The sequence below is a fragment of the Arachis hypogaea genome, chromosome 14 (genome assembly GCF_003086295.3).
Source record: "Arachis hypogaea cultivar Tifrunner chromosome 14, arahy.Tifrunner.gnm2.J5K5, whole genome shotgun sequence".
Lineage (NCBI taxonomy): Eukaryota > Viridiplantae > Streptophyta > Magnoliopsida > Fabales > Fabaceae > Arachis > Arachis hypogaea.
The window spans coordinates 103,609,609-103,619,213 of NC_092049.1; the positions used below are offsets into that span (position 1 = coordinate 103,609,609).

Genomic DNA, 9,605 nt, shown 5'->3' on the forward strand with positions numbered 1-9,605 from the left:
TAAGCGTTTGGAGATGCTTTATTGCTTCTGAACCTCTGCTTTCCTATTGTCTTCTTCCAATCATGCGTTCTCCCTTCCATGGCAAGCTGTATGATCCTCTCGGATGAAAAATACCAGGTACGGTTTCTGCACGGCTAATCAACTGTCGGATTTCTCGTCTCGGATGAAAAATACCAGGTACAGCTACCGCACAGCTAATCATCTGTCGGTTCTCACTAGCGTCGGAATAGGATCTCTCTATCCTTTTGCACACTGTCACTATGCCAAACATTCACGAGTTTGAAGCTCATCACAGTCATCCATTCCCAGATCCTACTCAGAATACCACAGACAAGGTTTAGACTTTCTGGATCTCAGGAATGCTGCCAACTGGTTTTAGCCTATACCACGAAGATTTTAATCTCACGGACTCGGTCCGTGGATTAGAGACCCAAGAGAATATACTCTGGCTATCATCCAATGATTATGTTGAACATCATGTACACCGCTTGAAATTGTCAGACACGGATCTTGGCTAAGCGAGTAACGAAGATAGTGGGTGATTGTCAGGGTCACCCCTTCATTCTAACTTAACTGAATTAAGTACAAGAGTATATCTTAGAGAAGAAGTAGGCGTGAATAGAAAGAGAAACAATAGTACTTGTATTAATTCATGAAGAACATCAGAGTTCCGCACCTTAATCTATGAGGTGTAGAAACTCCACAGTTGAAAATACATAAGAGAAAAAAGTCTAGGCATGGCCGAATGGCCAGCCTCCCTTAAGTGATTCCAAGTGTTCCAAAGTATAAGGACTAAACGTCCAGAGATAGATCATAATCCAAATACAATAGTAAAAAGTGCTATTTATACTAAACTAGTTGCTAGGGTTTACAAAAAATAAGCAACTAAGTGCAGATAGTGCAGAAATCCACTTACAGGGCCCACTTGGTGTGTGCTTGGGCTGAGCATTGAGCTTTACACGTACATAGGCCATTTCTAGAGTTAAATGCCAGCTTCGATGCCAGTTTGGGCGTTTAACTCCAGTTCTGGTCCCAGTTCTGGCGTTTTACGCCAGAAAAGGGTCTCCGGCTGGCGTTTAAACGCCAGTTTGGGCCATCAAATCTCGGGTAAAGTATGGACTATTATATATTTCTGGAAAGCCCAAGATGTTCACTTTCCAACGCAATTGAGATCACGTCAATTGGGCTTCTGTAGCTCCAGAAAATTCATTTCGAGTGCAGGAGGGTCAGAATCCAACAGCAGTCCTTTCTCAGCCTCTGAATCAGATTTTTGCTCAGGTCCCTCAATTTCAGCTAGAAAATACCTGAAATTACAAAAAAACACACAAACTCATAGTAAAGTCCAAAAATGTTATTTTTGCATAAAAACTAATAAAAATATAATAAAAAGTAACTAAAACATACTAAAAACTATGTAAAAATAATGCCAAAAAGGATATAAATTATCCGCTCATTAGGAAGCGACAAGACAACCTGGATACTCCAAAAGTTCTCAAAGACGCACACAAAAAGTTGTTGATAGGTCCAAATAATTTGAACTTGGTCTAAGAGTGGAACGAATGGATTACCTTGTAGCAAAGCAGAGAATGAGATGTGCTTCGTATTGCATTAGTTGAGAATTTTGATCCATCAAATGATTACAACGATTGACACCATCAAAAATATGCCGATCACTTACAGTTGTCCCCTTATGCGCCTTAATCATAGTCACTCCCACCACCATCGTAGCCACAGCCACGTCAAACACCATCACAGCCACAGCCACAGACAGATCCACCACCACTGCCAATAGAGCCACAGTCATGGCAGTAGCCTACTGAAGCGGAATGGTTTTCAAATTATCATCAAATGGAACTACAAAATATGTGCATAGATATTCCATATGTCCTGTCATTCAATGCACCATCCAATCCATCACAGAGCAATTATACTCTGCCCTTGATAAAGGCAATGGCAAAAACTGCTTTGGATCAGATAGTTGGGTTCATATGATCTAGGCACGTCACAAATGTCAAATATAATAGACCCAACCCAACATCACACACAATAGCATGAGCAACCGCATTAGGTAGTGCAGCAGGTCATTTTTGTGGTGCCTGGTAGGTTGTCATTCGATGCACGAGTACGTGGTCCATCTAGTTCATCTCACTCAGCTGCTAGAATGTCACTTGATTCAAGCAGGAGTGATTAGGATCGAGTATTGGTCATGATTACAACTCTGGAACTAGTGCTAATGTATTACGAATCGATCTTAACCTTATTGATTCATCAATTCAGGAGACAAGTGAAGAACACCATGTTGCAAATAATAAATATGGGACATACTATGATAAGATGGACTCAAGTGACAAGGATGATGAGGAAAGTGAGATGGATGGATGGATGGATGGATGGATGGATGGATGATGATGATGATGATGATGATGATAATGAACAAGCACATCCGACCAGAGGTAATTTAATTGGAAAAAATAGACAAAAGTACACCCGGATTTTCACACGGTGGATTAATGTACTCTTGAATTTTTTAATGAGTCATTTGCACACATGAATATAAAATTCCGTTGTCAATTCTACCCTTCCGTGGCCTGAGTAATTTTTTTGGTGGTGGTGGAGGCCAGGTGACACGGTATTGTGTGATGTGGCTAATTTGGGGTGACACAGTGGAAAATAGAATTCTTACATTATTAAATTTATTGAATAAATATAAGAAAAGGGCACAATGGAACCACTGTTCATCCTCTTCCTTCTCCAATTCCTTCAAACCCTAAGAACCCTAACACATGGTGGAACAAAATTCTTCCTTCGTTCTCTTCATTTTTCTCTGTACATCTTCTTCATGTTTGTCGTAATAGGAGTTTGTAAACTCTAATGTATCAAAATGTCACACCTCTCAACAAAGGAAGAATATACCTCATGCTTGAGCCAGTAGTTGTGGTGACTCAACTTCTGCCTTAAAAAATAGGAAGAAGAAGAAGTTCGACTACAATAATGGCAAGTGTCTGCATGGACTTGACGCAGCGGTGCTTGAATCTGCTACAGAGTGGAACCCTGGAAGATTCTTGAGGTATGTGAATTCTGATTTTGTTGTTGAATCAGAGGAATCAGGCTCCACACGAGGAACAAAGATCTTTGGTGCCTCATTCCTTCCTCCTTACCCAAACCTTTGACCAATCGGTGCTGGCTTCTTATACGATACTCTTCTGTTCTTCTGACTGTTCTTAGATTGCTGGGTGGGCACTTCATTCTGACCTTCTTGCTGGAACCATTAGGAGGTGGGACTTCTACTTCACTTTGCTGCTGGGTCGTGTTTCGGTTGACGTTTGGAATTTCAGGTTGTGGCATTGATTGGGTTGTTGGAGCAGGATTGGGAGATGTTGGCTTATGAGTTTGATTGTAATTTTGGTTGGTTTTTTCCACCTGTGTTAGGGTTCAAAGGAATTGTAGAAGGAAAAGGATGAATAGTGGTACCATTATGCCATTTTCTTATAAATATTTCAACAAATTTCAGAATGTAATATTTTTATTTTCCACTATGTCACCCCAAATTGGCCACATCAAACAATACCGTGCCACCTGGCCTCCACCACTGCTGGAAAAATTACTCAGGTCATGGAAGGGTATAATTGACAATGAAATTTTATATTCGTGTGTGCAAATGACTCATTAAAAAATTAAGGAGTACATCTGTCCACCGTGTGAAAATTCAGGTGTACTTTTGTCTATTTTTCTAATTTAATTATCATAGAATTATGTTGCATCTTTTACTACAATGGAAACAGTCTTGTTTCTATTTTGTATATAGCATGATGTTTATTGTTTGTGTATAATTATGTTACATTTGACCTTGAATCTGATGTTAGCATGGTTAAAATGCTCGTAAGTAGTTGAAATTGGTATTACATTTATTATGATGCAGTATATAAAAATATGGTGTATTCATTGACAGGTGCGAGTGGTTCATCAACAAACAAAAAATGGGACCAAGGCTATAATTTGATAGTGGATCCACCTTATCAAAGGTGAAACAGATATGCCCCATCAGCAATTAAGAAGGCTATGTCTTACAAATATAAATAAGTGGTGAACACAGTTAAGAAAAAAATTAGCAAGTATGAGTATTGAATTGTTTTCGAGTTTCATGTTGTCGTTTGTATATATTAATGCAAGAGATTATTGTACTAATTTGTACAAGAGATGATTGTACTCATTAATGCAAGAAACATACTTTATCTTTATTTATTTAATAACGATCACTACAAAAAAAATTATGTCTATTTTTTTATTTAACTTACAAACTGAGTCTTTCATAAAATGTACTATGACGGTAGAGCTACGTCGCGTGAACTAGGTCCGGCACCATAGGGGCATCTACTACGATTGTGACTCTCGCTTCTACCAAGCCTACAACATCGTGGACCTCACATTGATTGCATATCCATCTCATTCAAGAAACGAGTTTGTTTGGGATAACCTTCAGTAACTCTCTTAAGTGTCGGATTAGGTATCATCTTTGGTCCTCCATAGAGGGGTCATGTTGTTAGGTTGCCTAACGGCCTAAACCTAACTCTGTACACCTTTTAGATCTCATCCATCCAATACACCTTGTGTACATACACTTGCTACTCAAGGCGTTAGTTTGCACAACAAGCAAAAACATATTGACAGGAAAACCGATCTACTTGAAAATCACCACAGTCATAGTGCCTACGACATAAGTCCACCTCAAACTCAACATCACTAGACATCTCTCGCACCTCAAATACCTCATTCTTCCTATCAAAGCAGCTAACCATAATGTTTCTCGCCGCGATTAGATTTGCCTTAATCTTTTCAGTCACTACTTTGGAGAATACATGTCTAAATCTAATGCGAGACTCAACTTCAACCCTCTTCCTTGTGAATAGCTCATTCAGTTTGTAAAATATCACCTTTACAAGTGTTGTCATAAGAAAATTGCGAGCGCCCTTTAACATCCCGTTGATACATTCTACTAGATTCGTCGTCATATGAGCCCATCGATGTCCACCATTGTACGCCAAAGAGCGTTGCTTACAGGGAATCCGATCCAGCCATCAAGTGTAAGCCTCACCCCGAGCACGCAGCCGCTGGTCGCATTTTGTATTCATCCACTGTCTTAGAATAGCCTAAAAAAAGATACAAAGAAGACATCCATTAATTACACCCTCTGGAAACAGATTCACATTTATGCATATAATATTAAATAGCGCACTTTGTTAATTACCAGTGTTCACTACAAAATTTTTCATGAATGATGCCTTGAACTTTCTCAAGACGTTAGATGCTATGTGCCTAATGCAAAATATGTGTATGGCCCTTGGCGGCTCCCATGCTCCATTATAAATGAGAAATAAGTGAACTAATAGACTCGTGGCGATCAGAGATAAGTCTCGCTCCATCCCTCGTCACCACATATGTCTGCAAATAACGAAGAAAAAAGAACCATGCATCTGATGTCTCACCCTCGACAAGGGCAAAGGCAATAGGTACAACATTGTTGTTGCCATCCTGGAAAATTGCAACCAATAACGCTCCTTTATATTTTCTTATTATATATAGAATTTTATTCTATTTTTCTAAACCCTAAACCGACTCATTTTTCAATAGGCACGCGGTTAGATCCCCAAGCTGAGCTCCTCCCACTACTTGGGAGCTTACGGTTTCATGTTCTATTTTACTCCCTGATAGGGGTTCTTTTCACCCTTCCCTCATGGTACTACTTTACTATCGTAACCCAGGAGTATTTAGCCTTGCAAGGACAAATATTCCTCCTAGAGTAGCTGTTAATATGAATAACAGAAACTCTGTTAGAGTCATTTAAGTACATTCGATGTACTCTACGGATAGAGGAATACATTCAAATTAAATTAATTCTTTTTTATTTATTTACCCTTGATTAAAAATAAAAAAAAAACTTTATGTTTGTATCATAGAAAGTTTAATGAATTCACTATTTGCTAAAAATTGCCTCTATAACGTGAAAAAATCGATTGATTTCTTCCTACAAGTGTGTGCCATCTACCTGTACAATCGGCTTGTAGTGTTGGGAAGAATTCTCTAATGCATGGATAGAAACTCCAGAAAACTCAATTTAAAGTCCTGACATCCTAAGCCAACTCATCCTCGCGATAGCAAGGTAACGGTTCATACTCGACAGCTGCTGTTGGTTCTCTTTTAACCGTTGATTCAAACCATGTGAGCAATGCTTCTTAAGAGGCTTCCCAACCACTAACAATTTTTTCCACTGCCTTCTGCATAGCCAACCATTCTTTATGGTAGATAAGTGTATAGTTGAACTTTGATTGGACATCTGTAATCACAAATCGCACCTTTATAGATGGACCGGCCTCTACCAATGGCTTAATCGCTTCTGCAATCGTGTTTGAGTCCAAGTTCAAATGACCATGAGAAATAATAGCTATAGTACAGGTATGGATATCATTGTATCCTCTAACTTTCCAACAATACTTGCTTCGCATCATCCTAACCCTGATAAGCTAATCATAACTTACCCCATATATTGTACACATTTTGCATAAAATATCGTCGATTCAGACTCATAAATCCGATAATCAACACCTCTGTGAATGGTATAAACTCTTACTACCTTTATCACAACCTCTCTAGAATTAAATTCCATTTCCATGACCAACTCACCATCTGCAACCATAGGTGGATCTACAACAACACCACAAAATATATTTACATAGTGCAAGATCTTAATCTACAAATTAAATATTTAACTTACTAATTAAAATATGGTGCTTGCAACTACAACCTTCATTGGCATACTCTGGAAACTCTGGTACATTCATGGCATCGAGATCCAAAGTGCGCATAAAAGATGGCTCTCCGAATGGATGCTCACTTGCTAGTACATTAGCCATGTCCTCTACGTCTAACTCAATGGTGCAGTCTGCTTGATCCTCATCTGCATTGGGATCAACAAAATCATAGTTGCCTTTGTATTCCTTGATAAACCATTATTTTATGATTTATATTGTGTTTAATTGAGTGGTTTTGTCAAGTCTTTACCCACTTATTCAAATAATTAGCATGATATTACAATTCCCTCCCAAAATTGTTCCATGGTTAAAAACTTGCTTCCTAAAGATCTTGTAATTATACATTTTAACTCTCCTTTATCCCATTCGATACCGTGATCCGTGTGTTAAGTGTTTCAGGCTTCATAGGGTAGGAATGGCTTAGAGAATGGAGAGAAAGCTTGCAAAAATGGAAGGAACACAAGAAACCAAGGAGATAACCAGCGAACAATGACGCGAGCGCATGGCTCATGCGAGCGCACGAAAAGAAGAAATCGCAGTGACGCGAACGCGTGCCTGACGCAAACGTGTGGATTGAAGTCTGCACGAATGATGCGAACGCGTGGACAACGCAAACGCGTAACAAGGAAAATCGCTGAATGACGCGAACGTGTAGACGACGCATACGCGTGACCTGCGCGATCTGCAAAAATAACAAAATACGCTGGGGGTGATTTCGGGCCACATTTTGACCCAGTTTTTGGTCCAGAAACACAGACTAAAGCTAGGGAACATGTAGAAACTCAACACGCATCCACACACATTCAGATACATCGAGATTAGGATTACTCTTAGTTTTAGATCTGAATCTAGATTAGCTTTACATAAGTAGTTTATGCTTTTGCTTTGGATTTTTGGATGCTGAAGAATCATTACCTCCGTGAAGACATCACTTTAGTTTGTTTCCTTATTCCTTTACTTTTATTCATTGCTCATTGACCCTATTCAAATAAGTATGTTGCATTTTGAATTTATTAATATATATAATTACTTTTAATTTTAATTAATTTTAATTTTCTATTTTATTTTATTCAATTTATTATGTCTTCTTATATTTTTATGAATATTAATTCCATGTCAATGGAGTAGATTTTCTACTTGACATGGGGTTGATTAAGAGGTGATACTTGAGTTGGAATGCTCAAGTACTTAGTTAATTTGAACTTTGTTGGCTAATTCTATATCTACTAACGCTAGACCTTCCCAAGGGAAAGGACTAGGATCTGTGGATAAGAATCAGTTCAATCACTTGACTTTCCTTTACTCAGTAAGGGTTAACTAAGTGAAAACAACAACCACTTTACATTACACTTGGGAAGATTCCAACAAGGATAGAACTTCCGATTAATCAACTCCCCAGTCAAGGCTTTTTATATTAATAATAATTCTTAGTTTTATTGCTTTAATTTACAATTATTTTAATTACTCATTATCAAATTCAAACCTTCTGGAAAATTTCTAATTAATAAATTAGCACTCTTTCTTGCAACTCGTTGGGAGACAACTGGGACTCATACTCCCAGTAATTTTAATTTTAATTTTTGTGACAATCCCTTTTAAATTGAGAAGGCGGATCTTAGTTGGTTAAGAACTGTACTTGCAATGCAATTTATTTATTAAATTTCTTAACTGGTCGATTTCCGCCACCATTAATTTTTGGCGCCGTTGCCGGGGAGTTGCAATAGTGTGCTAGATTATTAATTAGTGTATATATTTTATTTTATTCGCATATTTTATTTTTATTTTGTTACCATGAGCTATATGTCTTTCTCATTGAATGACGCGTTCATTGTCTGATCCGAGCTTAGCCGCTTTTGATCCTGAAATTGAAAGAACTCTTTCACGTATTAGGCGAGCTCGACGTCGGTTAGCCTCTGAGGGTGGTGAGGTGATTGTTATCGATTCACCAGTCTCATCTGAGGGCAAATCTGAACCGCCAACTGAGAGCGAGACAAGCTCATTTACTACTGATTCAGTTGATTCACGTGCAGGTAATATGGCAGCACCTAGGAGGATTACTCTCTAGGAAGCTGGAGCCCCAAATTTTACATTGCAACTGTATCAAGTGCGTCATCCAAATCTGGCTGCAGATTTTTAACTGAAGACTGCACTAATCAACTTGATCCCCAAGTTTCATGGCATACCTGCTCAAGAGCCTATTAAGCACCTGAGGGATTTCCAGACAGCCTATTCTACTGTTAGGCATCATGGTGCAGATGAAACTTATATTCTGTTAACCGCTTTCTCATTTTCTCTTGAGAGAAAAGCAAGGGAATGGTACTACACCCAACCTGAAGCGACTGTTACTAACTGGGATACGCTTAAAAGAAAATTTTTGGAAAAATACTTTCCAGCGGAAGTTACTGATAGATTGAGGAAAGAGATTTCAATGATTATTCAAGGCGAATCTGAGACCCTCTATGAATACTGGGAGCGCTTCAACAATCTACTAGACGCATGCCCCCATCACATGATTGATAGACAAGTATTGATCAACTACTTCACTCAAAGCATGAATCCCCAGGATAAGACAACACTAGATGGTGCTAGTAATGGTTCCCTGAAAAAGTACAGAGCCTTTACCTTTATCACCAGCCCCGAATAATCCAGAGCCTAGCTATGAGCAGAAATTAGAATTAAAACCCCTTCCTCCACACCTCAAGTATGCTTACCTTGAGGATAATCAGAAGTTTCCAGTTATCATTGCAAAGGAACTCACCTCTCAAAAAGTTGAGCAACTGCTTAATGTGCTAAGAAAAC

The 9,605-nt window shown here is 38.6% G+C and overlaps 1 non-coding gene across 1 annotated transcript; it reads right to left on the bottom strand.

Annotated features, from left to right (window-relative positions):
- Positions 1 to 9,213: 9,213 nt before the first annotated feature.
- On the bottom strand, positions 9,214 to 9,317 carry LOC112745684 (small nucleolar RNA R71). Its single transcript, XR_003173599.1, has one exon. It is a non-coding gene; the product is annotated as a small nucleolar RNA R71 (small nucleolar RNA).
- Positions 9,318 to 9,605: the final 288 nt, after the last annotated feature.